The following is a 19,180-nucleotide window of genomic DNA, read 5'->3' on the forward strand; positions in this document are numbered from 1 at the left end:
TCCTCTCCCACCTGTGGCCCCTTAATAAAATCCTGGTTTCTGTGGTTACTCCGTGCTGCATATTCTCATCAGAAGAACTGGATCTAGGAACCATGAATTAGGGAGCATACAGCATTTATATTTTTGGTTCTGTGTTACCTGACGCAATATAATCTTTTCTTGGTCCATCCATTTACCAGCAAATTTCATGATTTCCTTTTCCTTTAAAGATGCATAGCTTTCCATTGGGTAAATTATCAAATTTTCACTATCCATTCATCAGATATGGACATCTGTGCTATTTCTAATTTCTGATTATTATAGCAATTAGCACTGCTTCATAAATATCTGTGGATCAGGATGTCAAGTCTTTGAACATATATCACAGAGTGGTATAGTCAGGTCATCTGGTATATTTAATTTTACATTTTGTTTGTTTTCTTTTGGAGGATTTTCTATTCAAATTTTCTAAATGGCTGTACCAATTTGTCTTCTTACCAACACTGAGTGAGGGTTTATATTTCTCCATAATATTGCCAACATTTGTTTTCAGTTATTTATTTAGCAATCCTTTATATTAAGTGTTGTTCAATTTACATATCACCTTTATATTTTCATTGGACTGGGGTAGAGTACTCACTTCCCTGGAATCTTTTTCTCTGTCTACATTGTCCTATGAAGTTCTTACTCTTGTACCCAAGTTCACCTTCAAATGTCATTTCCTCAACAAACATTTGAATTCCCATGCTCAGATTTTTGTATTAGTTGATCCAATGTGCCATGCATGAGCTTAATAGCAAACACCACACTAATAATTTTTTCTATGTTTTACTAATTGTTTTAAATGTGTCTTTATGATGCTTGTCAGGGAGCTATAAAAGGATGGATAATATCTTCAACCAAAGCAGATCCCTCCATTTTGTACAGAGACATACAATGTAATATATCCACATTTTCTGTAGCTCTAAATCCTATAAGAGTTTTGTAGCCTATCAAAGCCATGTGGAATTTTTCAGACTTTTTCTTTTGGGAAAATCACTAAAGATACAATTACTAATTCCAAAATAAAGAAAAAAAACTTATCATTTGGATGACTTAATATTATCTGGATTAAGAAAAAACAATGTTGCCTTTACAGACTGAGAAGGAAGGCAGTGCTGTCTCATTGACTTACTACCTTCTAGTGTTGTATTCCACAGCATTCTCCAGATTCCAAAGTATCTCCTGATTCCTCATTTTCACACATTTTATTCATCTCACTGCCAAATCCTGAAATAATGTGCATCCTCCTCAGTATTCTAAAATACGTCCAGCTTTCAAGCACATTTAATGACAGTGTTTATTTGATTAGTGAGATGCTAAGGAATAATCACATAATCTGTGTCTGATTAGTGTAAACCCAGCCATGAATCATACTTTATCTTCTCTCCTGATTTTTCCTCATTGTAATTTCTTTCTCATTTTATTGCTGGTTTTCTTTTGCATCATATCTTCAGAAATTCATTATTTTGTTTACTAACTATTCTCATATGATTAGCTATAAAAATATTAAGCCCATTATGAAATTAGTTTTCAAAAAGTTTTCAATACATGTGTAAGTAGTGTGAATTCTAATTAGTCTTACTAATAAAAACCCAGAGCCAGATATTATGGTAAATGCTGAAAGATCAGAGAGACAAAGGAGCAAGCGACAGCCACCACTTACCTTGTCAACTTCTCAGCCTGAAAGGGGGGGTTGAGCTCCTGTCTCTGCCCTCCTTATATTCCTCTCTCTTCTCATCATATCACTTCCTGTTTCCTCCTACCTAGTGCTGGGAGTGAAGGTGTGTGCCTGTCAAGTACTGGGATCAAAGGCATGAGATCCCAAGTGCTGGGATTAAAGGTATGTGCCACCACTGCCTGAACTCTATGGTTAGCTGGTGGCTAGCTCTACACTCTGATGTCCAGGCAAACTTTATTTGTTAGAGCACAAAGAAAATATCACCACACTTTCCCTTTTTTGTCTAAAATAAAAAAAGAGGGTTATAGCTAATATAAGAAAAATATATACAACTGTAATAACTATATACAATATATACAGACAATAAATACATCAACAATGTCTAGTTCATTAACAATCATCAAATTCAGAGAAAATACTCTATATCTATCCTATCTTCATGAGTCCAAAAGGATGTACCTAATTCACTTTCTAGTCTACCTTATATTACCAAATCTACCTAACATCTCTCAAACTTATACATTTCACACCTCTTTAGTGAATTTTTTTTATGAATCTGAGAACAAGGAAAACTATAACTATAACTATAAAGTCTTCAACTCCATCAGAGATCCAAGGAGGAAATAATATTACCTGAGCAAGCAGGAAGTGCAAGCAAGCAACTTCCAAAAAAATCTGAGAAATGACAGAAACATCTGTCTGCCTGGACAGTTACACAAGGTTCCTTTTTAGCATTGGGGTATTCATATTTGTCCTATAAGCCTAGAATATCTGACAGACTTACCTGTGAAGCAGGATTTTCTGAAGGGCTGTCCTACCTTGTCTTGGAAAAATTTGGCTGTCCTTTCTTTTGTGTTTTGCTTGTCCCATTTGGACAGCATACTGTCAGCAGAGAAGATAAGGACATTTTCTTGCCCAGTGGCTAAGTTTCACCACAAAGAAAGTAAGACTCCATATGGAGTTTCTTCAGTGCTCATCATCTCACACACACACACACACACACACACACACACACACACTCACAAAAATAAATAAATAAATAAATAAATAAATAAATAAATAAATAAATAAATAAATAAAAAGAACCTATGTTATTAAAACATCTTAACTGTAATAGTCTGTAGATCTCTGAAGTGTTTGAAGACCACCTGTCCACCTAAAATATTTCTCTCTTTGACCTTGAAAGCATACCTAACATTACTTCAAATTTAATTATAGTCATTGACTAACTACTAAATTTCTTTATTATTCTAAATAATTTGTAATAATAGCTTTCAAGTACTAGAAATTTGTATTACATTATTAAATGAGCAGTATATAGGTACAATACCTTGAACAATAGTAGAAATAAATGTATAGTATGTTCTTGTAGTGGGTAGCCATTCCAGCTTTGATCTGGAAGTTCCAACCCCCATTGAGACTTCGGCAACTGTCACGCCTACAAGGCGGGGCCAAGGGAGGTGCCTGGGGACCCGAGATCTGGCGGGCGCTCTCTCCGGACCCTGGATAGTGGAGGTGGACCAAGCAGAGATCCAGAGAACACCGCTGGACTGTGATACACCTTCCCCAGACCCCGTGACCTACCTATCCCTTAATTTGTAAGTTACGCCATTAAATAAATCTCCTTTTAACTACATGGAGTGGCCTTAATAATTTCATCAATATGTTCTGACAAAAATAATCTTAAATTTGTATCAATATACAAAATATTTTACATATCAATGTAAAATATTTAAGACTATTAGTTACTCTTTTGGTTTAAAGGTGGATTCAATAATCCACCTACCTGTATTCGATTATATCTATTTCCCCTTTTTTTCTTTTCAGAGTAGATTCAATAATCTACCCTTTTATCCTATCATTTCTATTTCCCCCTTTTTTCTTTTCAAAACAAGAATTCTTAATTTAATCTCCTTTGTTTAGTTTTTTTTAATACTAACAATAAAAACTTATAACCAACCACCCTAAATAATTACAAATACCCAAAACCCATTGAACAACCCAAAACTACCCATGGCACCTCTTGGAAATGTGGGTGTTGAGTTCTTAAAATTACTTCCTGCTGTCTGGGAGTGACTGAATCTTTAGGGCATCCTGAAAAGAAAAGTGTGGGTTGATTGTCAAATCCTGGAAGAACTAGCTGTATCATTTGTTATCCAGTCTCTGTGTATTGGGAAAAGGCTTGTTTCAAGTCCTGGATAGAAATCTGTGAAACTGTATCATCTCAGCTAGCCACTTCAAAATTGTCATGAGCAGTTTGTAGTCCAAAGCCAATATTTAGGTGCTGTTTTTCAGCATAGTGGCATTAACATATTCCATGTGGCATCATAATTGTGGGGCCCAATCATCCTTTTGGATACTTCAAAGGTCACTGTTAGGCATGCTCATGATTCACTGCAGAATACTTATAAATGATTTAAATGTCATATGCAGTAGATCTCAAAGAGGTTAAAGATCAATATTTGGTATGTATATCCAAAGTACAAAAACTTAATTACTACTTACCTGGTAGAGACTCAAACCTGAAATCATGTACAGGAGACTAGACAACGCCTTTTCCCAGAATTAGTTAGTACTCCATAAGACCATTAATATCATGACAAAATGTTATATATGTATATATTGATCTTATAAAATTTGAAATAATATTTGTACTTTAAGAAAAGTGTTAAAGAGTCACAATAAAACCAAAGAATCATGAGATTAATGGCAATAGAATAGTCCCTAAATTTGGTTTTACTTCTGTCCCATATCAGGGACATATGTTCTGACATAAGACAGAGATTTTAGATTTTAATTTAATAAACATGCTTGGGTTTAGAGAAGGTGAGATCCACACTCCAACTCCAAAACTAACTTTAATTTTTAATTGGACTGGGACCACAAAGAGATCATTTGCATTATGTGTCTGTAGAGAATAGCAGAAACAACAATTTGGAAAGATTTATGAAATTTTATCCTGTTGAAAATGTTATACATCAATAGACCAATTTACTTTTTTCCTTGGGACATTTTTTCTGGATGATTTGTCCTTTTTCTTCAGATGTCTCATTTGTCCAATGGTCTTCAGATTACTTAGCTGGATGACTTCATTCTCCTGAAAAGACAAAAACAAAACCCTTCCTTAACCCTAATTTTGGGGAGATTCCCTTATGGCAAGTCATAGCTGATCAAATGAAAAGCATTTGTTAGTCTTACTAGTCAGTTTAGATTGAATGGCCAGGGTGGTTGATGAACTATTATATCTTAGATCCACTCTCCCAAGGGTGCTGATCTTGCCTTTGATGGCCTAATTACCCTTTTGCATTGTGTGCATTAGCACTTTCAAAAGCCAGATATTCAATTATTATTTGTCTACCTTCTGAATTTGGTATCATTCTATTTACTGCTGAAATCAATTTTTGTAAGAAACCAGTAAAGATTTTTTTGGGCCCTGTATAACTTTAGAAAATGACTCAATTTTATTTCCTACTTCTTCAATTAATCCCCAAGTATTCAAGGCCACTACACAGCATAAAGCCAGGGTGTGGTCATCATATAGAGACTACCTTTCTACATTAACACAACCTCTTTCTCCAAGAAATTGGTCTTAGGAGATTTCCATACCTCTAGCCTTACTTTGTTGTTCAATGGTCTTAGACTCATCTTTCCACCAGGTCTTCCACTGTATTTGAGGGTCATGCTGTAACTAAGTCTCTTTAGTCATGAGTGATAATTCCATTACATGTTGACTACCAGTTTAACATCTGTTTCTCAAAAGGTGAGTGCATGCCATATGAGACTATCACTTCCTTGAATCTCCTTTAATCTAACATTTGCACAGAAGTCCATTCAGCTCTTACACAGCCTTGGGGATATCTATTTGGAAGTTCCTGTGTGGTTACTGTATAAATTAAGGTTGGTTGTTCGAAAACATTAGGCTGTTCCTCTCTAATTTTAAAATGCAATGCTAAGATTGGTTCTCCTTTAAATTCCTCTGTCTGGGTCTGAATATCTCTATGATTTGTTTTAATAAAGTTTTTAAAACTTTTATCTTGGCACTTATGTTAACCCACTTTTTAAATGATAAAACAAAAATGATTAAATAGATAATATTTATAATTGTCATTATGTAAATTCCATCTAAATTAATTATCTTCTCATTTAATTGCTCCATTTTCAAACCATCCAGCATATTATCATACAGAGACCTAACTCCCTCCATTGTAATAGTGTTTCCCATTTTTTAACGTGGGAAAAACTCTCTCTTAACTATTTCCTCTCTTTAAGAATTCCCAATTGTCTCATCAAATCTGCCGATGATGCTGATGAAGATGTGAGGATAATGCTTCTGTGTAGAAAAGTAGAAGCCCGAGAGGGAGTCAAGGCAACAATCGACTTTGGCAGCAGCCAGATGTGGGGGTGTCGAGGTAAAGTTCAAAACCCTACCAAGAGAGAAGAAGCCAAAGAGCCAACTGTCTGCATTGGGGAATGAGTGAAAGTGGCTAACTCCTACAGTTTTGGGAGCCCGAAAGCCTATAGAGTTTGCTGCAGATAGGCTGCAAACAATTTGCTCAGAAGTTTGAAGAAGAGAAAGGGAAACCTTAGCTGATGGGGTAGTGATTCCAGCTGCATGCAGCTCTGGCCTGTGCGTGTGGCTACAAAGTCACAGGCAAGCAGCTTTTTCGTGAATTTGTGTCCCAAAAGCTGGATGCTAGATGTAGCGCAAATCCTAATTGGTGTTAATAATAAAAACTCAGAGTCAGATATTGCAATAAATGCTGAAAGATCAGAGAAGCAAAGGAGCAAGCCATAGCCACCTCTTTGCTTGCTGACTCCTCAGCCTGAAAGGGGGCAGAGCTCACATATTCCTCTCTCTGCCCAGCCATATGTTTCCTCCTCTCTAGTGCTGGGATTAAAGGTGTGTGCCTCCCAAGTACTAGACTTGAAGGCATGAGATTCCAAGACCTGGGATTAAAGGTTTGTGCCAGCAGTGCCTGGTCTCTATGGTTAACTAGTGGCTAGTTCTGCACTCTGATCTCCAGGTAAGCTTAATTTGTTAGAGCAAAAACAAAATATCACCACATGTGTACTTAATGCCTTTTGACATTGTGGTAGTGTGTATTAATTTAAATAATCTTTTTTGAAGGCTTCATATTTGAGTATAGCTGCTATGACACTTCTCTCCTCTTTCCTTCTAAACACTTTCTATGTCTTACCTTCTTCATTCCAAATTGATAAACTTTTCTTCTTCAGTTATTAGTGTTATACAGGCCTGCATATATATGTATCATGTGAATGCACACATGTATACCTGAATACATTTAGCATTACATTTATGTAGAAGTATCCAGGGAACTGTGTGTGTGTGTGTGTGTGTGTGTGTGTGTGTGTGTGTGTGTTTCTGCCAGTTTGTCTGTTTTTCTCTCTGCTGTCTTTGGCTCTGGGTCTGGGTATCTGTATCTCTCTGCATCTCTGTCTCTCTGTCTCGTCTCTCTCTCTCTCTCTTTCTGTGTGTGTGTGTGTGTGTGTGTGTGTGTGTGTGTGTGTGTGTGTGTGTGGGTCTGTTTGGGTGTGTGATATAATAAAAGTTTTCTTTGTCAAGGAAAGTTTACTTAACTTACCATGCAACTTTTTAGAGGAACTGAAATAGTAGAATCTTGTAATGAATGGCAACATACAAAATACTCAGGCAGTACACATGGAGCAATGAAAAACATTATACAAAAACAAAGTTCTATGAAAGCAATAGTGTTAGCCGAGATAAGTAAAAGAAATGTAATATGCCTTTTCTCCGAGAATTTCTATGATAATGTCAGGCTGGCTGTTCTCTTTGTTTTCTCTTTGATTTCTTTTTCTTGCACTACATCATTTGAAATTGAATCAATTGCATTTGACTTTTACTAGACAAATTGCTCTGAAGTACATGGCAATGCCTACTAAAATGGAATTGCACCCAGCCTTATTGGCCCATGACATATGGCTGCATGTCTGTTTAGAAAAGTCAAAGAAGTCTCCATAGATAATCCTCTGGGTGAAATTGAAAAATGAGTTTGACTCCATCAGGTGGACAAGGACAAGGAAAACAGATCAGAAAAAAAAAGATGATTATCAGACAAAACATAGAGACACTAAGGAAATAGTTATAAAGACAGCTAGTTCCTGGCCTGATGGAGTTTAACAGACAGAGTAAGAGGACTGAATGTTGGGAATTGAAGACAGAGAGATGCTGAATAAGACATAATTTGAATGTCAGCTAAAGAATTCAAATAAAACTTTGGGTTTTAGGGAATTTGGACTATAAACAATAGTTCAGTTTCAAGGCAGTAGAATTTTGGGGAGCAATTTCATCATAAAGGCTCTGAAGAATTACAATTTGATAGGTATTGAGAATATATTAGAAACTCAAGGAGGCAAGAACCAATTAGAAAGAGTGGAAATGTGGGGCAGCACACTCAAGAGCTTTATGTTTTCCCATAGAGCATGTCTCTCTGTCTCTGTCCTTCAGTTTCTCTTTTTTTCTAACTTCCGTTTGCCAAGGAGCATGGGCTATCTCCCCCTCCTTGATTCCGCAAACATGCCTCCTCAGAATAAAGAGAATGACGCCTCTCTGCTCCTGATTGAAGGCTTCTCAGTCTATAATCAAGTCCAAATAAGCCTTTCCTCCTATAACTTCTTTTCAAAAAGCTAAAAAAAACTTACAATATGACTCTTTGTCACATGTTGGGTGATTTTTTTTTTATATACGAAAATGAGATTATACAAGTAGGAGAGAGAAGGGGATGGAAGGAAGGATGAAGGGAAAAAGACCAAAGGGAAAAATGAGGAGGAGCAACAAGGATAGAAGGAGGAGGAGGAAAAAAGAAAGACAAAATGGCAGTCAGAAAGAAAGAAGAAAGAAGTAGAAGATAGTCATTCTATGAAGCTTCCAAATGCTCATGGTGGAAAGACACATGAAGATGTCTTCCCTGCCAGGAGCTTCAAATGACCCATGAAATAAGCGAATAAGCAGAAGTGTAAAAACAAAGTCTGTCAAGAATCACAGATGTGATCAACAGTATAAGAAGTTCCTTAGCTCTTAGTAAGACTTGTCTCTTGCGAAGGGGTTGGTGACTATCTGGAGTGGTCCATAATACAAATGATGGTTCTTATATGTGGTACATTGAGACATCAGTGTACAGTGACAATGAAATATCAGTAAGTAGTCAAAATGTTGATGAGTTCATGTGAGTATGGAAAAAAATCACTTTTACTGCAATGAGCAAGGGTGTAAGTGGTGATTTGATTCCTTGCTGTTGCTGCTCAGAGCAATTTAATTTACATAACAAAGGCAAAGAGTAAGAAAAGAAAGAAGGGAGAGGAAGGATGTATAATGTACAAGAAAGACAGGAAAAAACTTAATAGAGTGTGTCTTTAAGAAGATCAAGGATATAAATCTACTTCATAGGTGATGGTAGGAATCAAGGGCATGCATTACAATCTACTTATCATTCTTTAAAATAAGAAGGAAATACTAAAGAGCGTGTGTGTGAATGCATAATTAGATTTCTATGAGTTTAGAATGAATTTATCTACATTGGACTCATGACGTTTAATGCAAAATAAGAGTATATGAGAGCTTATAAAGATGAGGAGGCCAAGACTTATCTACTTGAAGAGAGGTAAAAATTTTGAAACTCCTAGACAAATGGGGCATCATTGTGACAAGAGTAACATAATAGGATTTTTAGCACAAGCATAACATTGAACATCATACATTTAAGTTGGCCAAAATCCAAAAGGTTGAATACATTATTTTAGAAACCTTCATAAGATGGAAAATATTAGAAAATATCTCAGGTTTAATCATTCCACCCTTAACTTTTGAATAACTAGAATTTCGGGAAAAATAGAAAGCCATGCAAATAGTTATTATAAAGAAGCTAATGGACAGTAAAAGTGACAGTCATCAAACAATTAACAGCATGAATGGAAGCAAAAGTATTGGTGTTGTAGAATACTTGCTCTATATAGATGATTGAAGAACAAAAAATACTAGTATGCTTCTTCATATAATTTACTGAATATTTAACAATGAGAAATCTAGATAGTACATTGTTAATATATAAGTAATGCTACCTTAAGGATGCCAATTTTACAATTAGGAGGTGACAGAGATGTTCCTTAGGCTCTAATCTCTAATCTTCACTGCTCCAGCCCATGCTGAAAGACTTGATACACATGTGTGGCTAGCCAACTCTTCATGCTGGGATCCAATTACATCCTTCATAAACCACACATGCTATTCTTCAAAAGGACAGAGCTTTAGAAATGGACCATGAAGGCCCTGTAGGCAAGGACATGGCCATGTAGGCTGTAAATTCAAGCGTCCTCTGACATTGTCTGTAGAAGTTAAGGAGTGGGTGACTGTAGGAGGGGACTTAACTTGGTCTTAAAATTTTCTTGCCACACTAGTTGGGCAGTAGATAGTGAAAGAGCAGATTGGATTTCTTCACAAGGGGTCCTCTTAGCTGTGCACAAATAATATTTTGGAAGATTGGGAGCAGGGCCATTGAGAATTCAAAGTACAAAGCTGAGTTTGGAAATTCCAGTGATATTACATTCGTGGTTACAGAAAGAACTAAAAGGAATATGTATAGTGTTACTGAATGCATAGTGTGATAACAAAATGTAAAAAAAAAAAAAAAAAAAAAAGAGTCAAATCATTCAAAGGCTTACATGAAGTAGTCTGTAGTTACTTCAAAAGTGACCAAAAAAGCCAAAGACAGAGATGATGGAATGCCAATATTTAGGAAAGAGCAGGGGTGTGCAGGAAAATAAAAATAGAAAACGAGGAAAAATGTGCACAGAAAAAAAAAGGTGGAAAAGAAGTGAAATCTTAACTAGAGGCTAGGAAAGAAAAGCTGAACACCACTCAAATTACTGCAAATTGCCAGTCTTTACTCTCCATTAGTCAGGAAAAGGTTTGTTCAGGAAGGGTCAAACATCGTTTTAAGTAATGACCTTGAAGAAATTATGAGCAATACCCTGCTAACATTGTGGAAAGTGACGGTACTTGTTTAGTTATTCTCATTACTTCTGCAAGCAAACAAATGAGCAGATAAAACAATGGCTGGATTTTCAAAGTAACTTGGCATAAAGGAATGGTTGCTACACGGAAGATATTCCTGGGGGGGGGGGGGGCGGAGCACAATAGTCCTAAAAAACCAAACCAAACCAAAACGAAACAAACAACAACAACAACAACAAAAGCTAAGGTGTCCCTGGCAGAAAACCTCTGGCAGGGAATCTACAGAAAATACACAGGAAAAGAGAGTGGGAAGGGTACCTATAGATGTCCTCTCCCTTTATGTGAATTTTAACTTTGGAATTGTTTCAACAAAAGCGAGAAACTTGTATGTAAGGTATTTTTTTATTCTTCAGATAAATTAGCAAAACAGAAGTGATTTTTTTGCACTAGTTACAAAATTTATGACAACGATGAAAAACTTATGGAATAACGAAACTTAACTTCTAAAATGGTCTTTTTTTACTTAGAAGATGAACTTTTAATGAATATTAGAGCAAATATAAATATCAAATAATTTTGTTGTATATGTTTTTATAATAAACATTTATAAATGATAATTTCTTTGGAATTATAACAAAATTGCAACATTCCCTCCTTTCCCTTTTCTCCCTCCAACAGCACTCATGAACTGGAGTCCTTGCTCTCTCAAATTCCTTAGTTTTTCCAGTTGTTGCTGAAATTTGGGGGTAAAATGACAGAGATAACCTCTTTTATTAAAATGCAATATTAAAGATCATACTCAGCAGCCACCTAGGCCAAAGGAACATTTGAAATATGGTGATTTCAAATTGAGGTGTTCAGGTAGTATAAAATACATTACATTTTAAAAACCAAGCATGCAAGCATTTGATATAGCTATATAATAACTATGTTGATCATATGATTAAAAGGTAATATAGAAATTCTTTGTTAAAAACACTATATATATATATATATATATATATATATTACTCCATATTATTACTATTACCAAAATATTTGTATTAAAGATTGGTTTTTACACTTCTGCTTAATGATAAGTGATAGCATAGTGTTTAATATCAAGAAAAAATACATATAAATAAAAGCATTAAAATATATTAAGTGATGTTTGAGAGAAATGTAAGCTAGCAAGGGGAAACAAAGAATACACACCACACAAATGAAAAGAGTAAGATGAAAACTCTTAGGGAAATGTTTAAAAAAAACAAATAATATGTATAAATAAACTTGACAAAGGAGACATGGGAAATATTGGAGTCAACAAAGAAGAAATTAAATATTAAGTGTGTAGGAGATTGGAAAAGGATTATGACCTGGGACACAAGTGATAAACTAGAGCCAAAATATCACTGACTTTCAGAAATTCTGTAATAAAAGACTTGGTTTTCCAATCAGCAAATCCAATAGCAAGCTGGGATAAGAATTCAACCAGTTTAAATTTTAGAAAGTTTTTTTTTTTCCTTATGTCAGCATAACAAAAAATATGTGATAGCAAAAACAGTATTAACTCATCTGCTCTTTCAATGCTGGCCTTAAAATGAAAACAATCACCATTGGCCTCCCTTTGCTGGGCTGGGTTGTGAGAAGATGGAGAAATCCTGGGATAGATAAGAAGATGAGGCATATGAAATAGGTCTTCATACTTGAAGATATGCTTGAGCATGGGATAAAAATATGTTTACCTCTCCATTAAATCAATAAGAAGTCTTGCGAGCAGTCATGCTGTGAAAAGATGTAGATACAATAATTACTTGTGAGAGTGTGAAGAAAATAAGGAGAACAAATCCAAATCAAAATTCAGATAGTTAGTAGAATTTTAGATACTATAACTTCATAATATCTAGAGATATTAGATATATCTACCAATCTCTCTCTCTCTCTCTCTCTCTCTCTCTCTCTCTCTCTATATATATATATATATATATATATATATATATATATATATATATATAGTTATAATAGACAAATGTTCTATTAAATTGTGAACTGATAAAAAAGAAATGCCTGGGCTAATGATATGCTTATCTGTATAGTACAACAAAAATTATATAATACTCAGGAATAATATTAGAGAGAAAAAAGAAATAATTCATTATGGAATATGTATATAGATATGCAGATACTAGTATAAGAATAGTCCAGATTTTGTCTTTCTATATGGAGTCATGTTCAACCTAGAAGCCACAAATGTACACCATACATTCAAGTAATCATTCAAATGCCCAATCATTGTCACTGTTATTTTCTAAATGGGTGAAATAAATAAAATCTTAGAAGAGTTCTAAATTGAATAATTTTTCTCAAATACCATATAGTCTTTCCCTTAAATTAAATTTCTATTAAATAAAAATTCATAATATTCAAGCACATGACATATTGGTTGAGTTTATGATAATATTCTCTTAAACACTTTTTATTTATATGTATACCAGGCACATAATTTAATAAAAAGCATTTAAGACTCTGCAACAACGTTTGTTTGCTAGATGTCTAGTGAATCCAGTACTTACAGCTTTCAACAGTAGAAGGTATCCAACATCACAATATTTAATGAATATATGATCTGAAGATCTAGAAAATTCCCTAGGCAGATATTCAACAATTAACTGAAGACAGAATATAAATATTGGTATTTCAAGGATGAGTTTATTGTACATACTATTATTTCTATTGTCATCATCATCATCATCATCATTATTTGTGGTGATATTGTGTTCCCCAAAATATTGTGCACCCTAATAAACTTATCTGGGGTCAGAAAACAGAACAGCCACTAGATACAGAGGCCAGAAAATGGTGGCACACATGCCTTTAATCCTAGCATTCCAGAGGCAGAGATCCATCTGAATCTCTGTGAGTTCAAAGCCACACTGGAAACAGTTAGGCATGGTAACAAGAGCCTTTAATCCCAGGAAGTGATGGCAGGAAGCAGAAAGGTATATAAGGCATGAAAACCAGGAACCAGAGTTGGTTAAGCTTTTAGGCTTTTGAGCAACAGTTCAACTGAGATTCATTTGGTTGAGAATTCAGATGCTTCCAGTTGGAGGAAACAGGATCAGCTGAGGAAATGGGGAGGTGAGGAAGCCTTGGCTCGTTCTGCTTCTCTGATCATTCAGTGTTTACCCCAATACCTGGCTCTGGGTTTGTTTTTATTAATAAGAACTTTTAAGATTCATGCTACAGTTATTACTTGGGAGAGTCTAGGCTTTCATTACAAGAGAAGAACAGAAGTGAAAAGGCAATCACTAGCAAGGATTCTTAGAGAAGGTGGCACAGCACACACAGTGGTTACAGCAGGAAGGACTGGAGTTGAACGTGGATTACTGAGATGAGAGGGAACCTCAGGCAAGAATCTTTATTGTAGTTACTCTGAAAAGACAGCAGAGAGGAAGGGGCAGGTTAAAGACTAAGTAGTTTAAGTAATATCCGTTGTCTAATATTTTATAGGCTGATGTAGTGTGACTGGTTCTAAATGAAACAGTGATGTGGGCAGAGGACTGTTCATTGGGAGGGTAAACACATGATGGGAAAGAAACAAGGTCTGAAGCTCATGTTGGCTTACTTGACATCATTGTTCCCAAGAATTACTTAAACAAAAGTACTCAAATGACAAAATATCAAAGTAAAAAAAGCATAGAATTAATTCTAGCAAATTGTAGATAGGTCAATAAATGTAAAGGAGTACAACTAAGAATATACAGTCTTCTGGAGCCCAAATGTGAACTTTGGGAGGTGAGAGAGACCAACCAACCCTGTTCTGTGGTCAAATGTCATAGAACCAAAACAGATGAAAGAGTTTTAGCAATATAAAAGGCAATATGGAACTGAAAAGGTCTTTGATAACAGCCTGCTTTCTGATTAACAGGAAATGAAGGAGTAGAAAAAATGAGCATGAACCATTTCAACACAAGAGTTCTAGTTTAGTTTTACCTTGGATCTGGAGGAGTACCATCTGCCATAATTCTTTTATGTCCAGAATTTTTTTCATTGAGTAATTATATTTAGTGTTCTAAAAAGTCACCACATTGATTGCAAAACTTAATGGATAGCAGAAATGTTTGCAGATAGTAAATGTTTCAATGTACAGAGTGGAAATAACTTCTTTTATCTCCAAAACAGTCTGGCATAGTTATTCTAATATATAAAAAGAAATCTTTTAAACAAGCATTTGTCAGAAGAAGTATTATGGCCACTACACACTAAGTAAAGTAACAAGTGGTCAAAATTACATAATAATTACATGACAATTGTGAATTTATATGGATCAAATATTAGGGTTCCAGTTTCTCCCTACAGGCATTATTGAGAATGTAAGGAGTGACCTCACCACCCCATTCTCAGTTTTATTTCCTGCCTATTGTGAGTACCTCCAAAATAAATAACACTGAACAAGTTCCAGTGTATGGCATGTTGACAGTGGGTATCTGATTTTCTTTTTAACTCCATGCCTATTGTCCACATAGCAAATACAAGAAGGAACCATGTTTTCCCTCATCATGTGTCAAGTTTTATGAAACTTCCACAAAATTGACCCATAGATTGCATTTTTTGAGAAAGCTAGCAAATGCACCTAAAGTTTAACAAGAAGTGAAAATCCATAGTTTCCCATGCTCACACTTGTCGATTCTTTATTAGATTTATAAGTTTTGAGGAGGAATGAGTTCCCTGCACTCCAAGAAAGGCAACATTGTACCTTTTCTAAATAACCAATTCTTAGAGAGATCACTTCTCAGAAAAGCAAAGACATAAAAGGTAACCCTCTTTTTAAAGGCAAGTACAGTTTGGAAATTTGTTATTGCAAATTGTTTTTAACAAGTACTTGAACCTTGTTGAGACACTAAAATGAGAAATAGCAAAGTCCTGGAAGCAACAAAGTCTATATCATACACAATATTTTGTCTGTTTACCTTCACTAACTTAAAACATGAGCTGGAGAGATTGATGTCTCTACTCAGTTTTATATCTGCAATGATGTGATATGGAGTAAGATATTACTGTCTCCTAGGTTTCAGGGTGTCTTTTATATAGAAGGAATAGACAAAGCGTATTCAGGTAGGGCAGCGTACCAATCAGAAAAGCAAACATTCAAGTTCTTATAATTGTTTCACTTCACATATTACATAGTAATAAACCGGAACTGGACCGGTGTTGTGGGATATTTGTGCACTGTGTAAAAATGTATTGCTCTGACTAATAAAATAAATGTAAATAAAAATAATAAAACTAATGTAATAAAAAGATGAATGGCCAATAGCTAGGCAGAGAGAGGTTAGGCGAGACTTCTGGAAACAAAGAACTCTGGGAAGAAGTGACTCTTGGAGTTACCAGCCAGATGCGAAGGAAGCAACATGAGAAGTGTGGAGAGATGAGGTAATGAGCTACACGACAGGATGTACATTAAAATAAATGGGTTAATTTAACTTATAACAGCTGGTGGACATATTGATCCTTTTGCCCAAGTTGCTAGTTGTTGGAGCTGGAGCTGGCTAGTGCTCTCTACCCTTAACAGTCTGGCCCTCTTTCTTCCTTGCTTGCACCCAGATGAGCTAGCCAACAGTTCCCAGGAAGGACCCCATGTTGAGAAGTGAGAAGAAGCTAGTGGTCATTTTCTGATGACTTGCTGATGTTTCAGGTAATGGAGATACTAATGATGCTCGAACTGAACTACTAAGGTTTCTGAAGTCAAAACTCATACTATTAATAATGGCAGGAAAATCATCTCTTTTTAAAGTAATTCTTCTTGGAGATGGTGGAGTTGGCAAGAGTTCTCTTATAAACAGATATATAACCAATAAAGTTGATGCCCAGCTCTTCCACACAATAGGCGTGTAATTTTTAAATAAAGATTTGGAAGTGGATGGACATTTTGTTACTCTGCAGATTTGGAACACAGCTGGTCAAGGGCAATTCCAAAGCCTGAAGTCACCATTTTACAGAGGTTCTGACTGTTGCCTGCTTACTTTTAGTGTGGATGATTCACAAAACTTTCAGAACGTGAGCAACTAAGAAAGAATTCATACATTATGCAGATATGAAAGCTCCTGAAAGTTTTCCTTTTGTGATTTTGGGCACAGTCAGTACTCCTAACCACTGAGTTATTTCTCTAGCTACTAGACAGTTTTCTAAATGCCCAAATAGACTAGGTTTATATACGTTTTTGGGGTGTGACAGGAATGTGTGTGTGAGAGAGTAATAATTAAGATGAAGTAAATACCTGGGCAGCGGTGGCACACACCTTAATCCCAGCACTTGGGAGGCAGAGCCAGGTGGATCTCTGTGAGTTCGAGGCCAGCCTGGTCTACAGAGGGAGATCTGGGACAGGCACCAAAACTACACAGAGAAACCTCATCTTGAAAGCAAAACAAAACGAAACAAAAACAAACAAACAAAAAAAACAAAGACTATGAAGACAAAGTTTAACAATGCCAAACTTTAAACCCTTCTATTGAACTGGCTTTAAATGCACTTAGATAGTTGTTGGTTACATTCTAATTTATAAGTGTCATTACTGCGTCTCTGATGATTTTTTGCACTGCTAGCCATTGCTGTAATTCATAGATATTTCATCTGTGTAGGACTACTCTTTGGTTCCCCACTTAGGCAGCTTGCATAGGATCTTTTAATATTATGAGATCTAGTATTTTGGAGAGTTTTCCAGGTTATATCCATGTAAATTTCTTCAAGTCTTGCTTCTGAAGTGTATGTTGTGTCTAGGAATAAAGTTTTGTCTTCATGTTCTGGGAGGCCTCTGAAGAAAGCCAGAGAGAGAGAAAACCAGACTATTCCAGGGATGAGCCACCTAATAGGTTATCTAAAGCCAAGATCCTAGCAGGTTGTGTGTGTGTGTGTGTGTGTGTGTGTGTGTGTGTGTGTGTGTGTGTGTGTGTATGTGTGTGTGTGCGCATGTATCTGTGTATTACAATAATTAAAGAGTAAGAGCTATCAGATTGGAATTGAAGATGTTGCACAGAGGAGACTGAGGAGGAAAATGATGTAAATACAATACAAATAAGTAATTATCAAATAAAAACAAAGAATATGAAGACCTTAATTCAGTCAAGAGTCAGTCTGGCACAGAAAAGAAAGTTATTTTCCTCTACACAAGTTCACTAATAACTGAATGTAAGTATAAAATTTTGTCACTTCTAATAAAAGAAGAAAAGGAAAAAAAAAGATTCCAGAAAGGGGAAAAATCAATTTTAAAGTTGTTGTCAGCATCACCACATTGTAAAATAAATTCCCTGATACAGGTCATCTCTTGAGTTAGGCTTTCCATTTTGGAAGCTACATATATTAGATTTTGCTATCAGAAAATCCCCTACTGCCAAACATCTAAATTACATCAGCCATAATCTGATTTCTCTGAATTTTCTTCAACACCAACAAAAACTATTTTTCCATCTTCAGAGTTAATATCACTACCATGACAAATAGTGGAAAAAAAAACCATAATAGTCTTGTGGACTTAGCCTCAAATTTATAGCCCTGTTCTTTGGGTTCATGAACTGGTATAAAAGTAGTAACTATAAGTTATAAGTTTATCTACAAATATGTCCAGTACCTCCTCAGAGTATCACTTCTGCATTTCCATGAACCAATTAAAAACACAGAAATATAAATATATATTCTTCACTATTATATGTTTCTCATTACTGTTTTGTTACCTCCAAACTCTTTCTGAACAAACTATAACTTTCAAGGATCTGTGTCTTTGGGAAGTAATGAGTTCACGAAGGTGTGCCCTCATAGTGGGTTAGTCTCCTTAGGAATAAAGACATAAACAATTACTTCTCCACTCAGTTCTCTGCCATAGTGATAGAGTGTATACCTCATTAAATGCACTTGGCGTCCCCTAAATCTTGAACTTTCTTGAATCTATAAGTATGAAAGAAAAACATTTGTTAATTAAGATATCAAGTTTATAGAAAAAATTTTAGCAGCTTAAACTGAATAATATACCTTCTAGACTTTATTAACTATATTAATTGTAATATATAAGTGGATTAGTATGTATAAAAACTATGCAATAATTTAGAATAAACAAAAATAGCACATTAACATTGTTTTCCTAATCAGATTTAAGGAAATTTCTGAGAGTAATTATCAAGATGATATATTACGTAAATAATATTTATTAAATATTTACTGTAGGTTTTTGAAATTTTTCTCAAAAATATTTTCCCAGGAAAGCTTTATTATATATTCTACTATTGGAGAAATTATTCTAGGTTATAATAACCATCAATGTCAAAGCCAGAAATGTCTTGAACTCTATTAGAATGACACTTTAACATAATTTATTTTGATTTTAGAAAAATTAGGAAACTGTCTTTAAGTTTATCTGCTATTATTAAGATATTAAAATATTATCTGCTATTAGTAAGATATATTATCTGCTATATATTAAGAACAGTATATTACACATACACCAATAATCCTCAGAAAGAAAG

At 35.1% G+C, this 19,180-nt stretch overlaps 1 pseudogene; it reads left to right on the top strand.

Annotated features, from left to right (window-relative positions):
- The first annotated feature begins 16,381 nt into the window (after nucleotides 1-16,381).
- On the top strand, nucleotides 16,382-16,824 carry LOC128111446 (ras-related protein Rab-9A-like; annotated as a pseudogene).
- The last annotated feature ends 2,356 nt before the right edge of the window (nucleotides 16,825-19,180 follow it).

Source organism: Peromyscus californicus, unplaced genomic scaffold (assembly GCF_007827085.1).
Source record: "Peromyscus californicus insignis strain IS unplaced genomic scaffold, ASM782708v3 Scaffold_16__1_contigs__length_79575227, whole genome shotgun sequence".
NCBI lineage: Eukaryota > Metazoa > Chordata > Mammalia > Rodentia > Cricetidae > Peromyscus > Peromyscus californicus.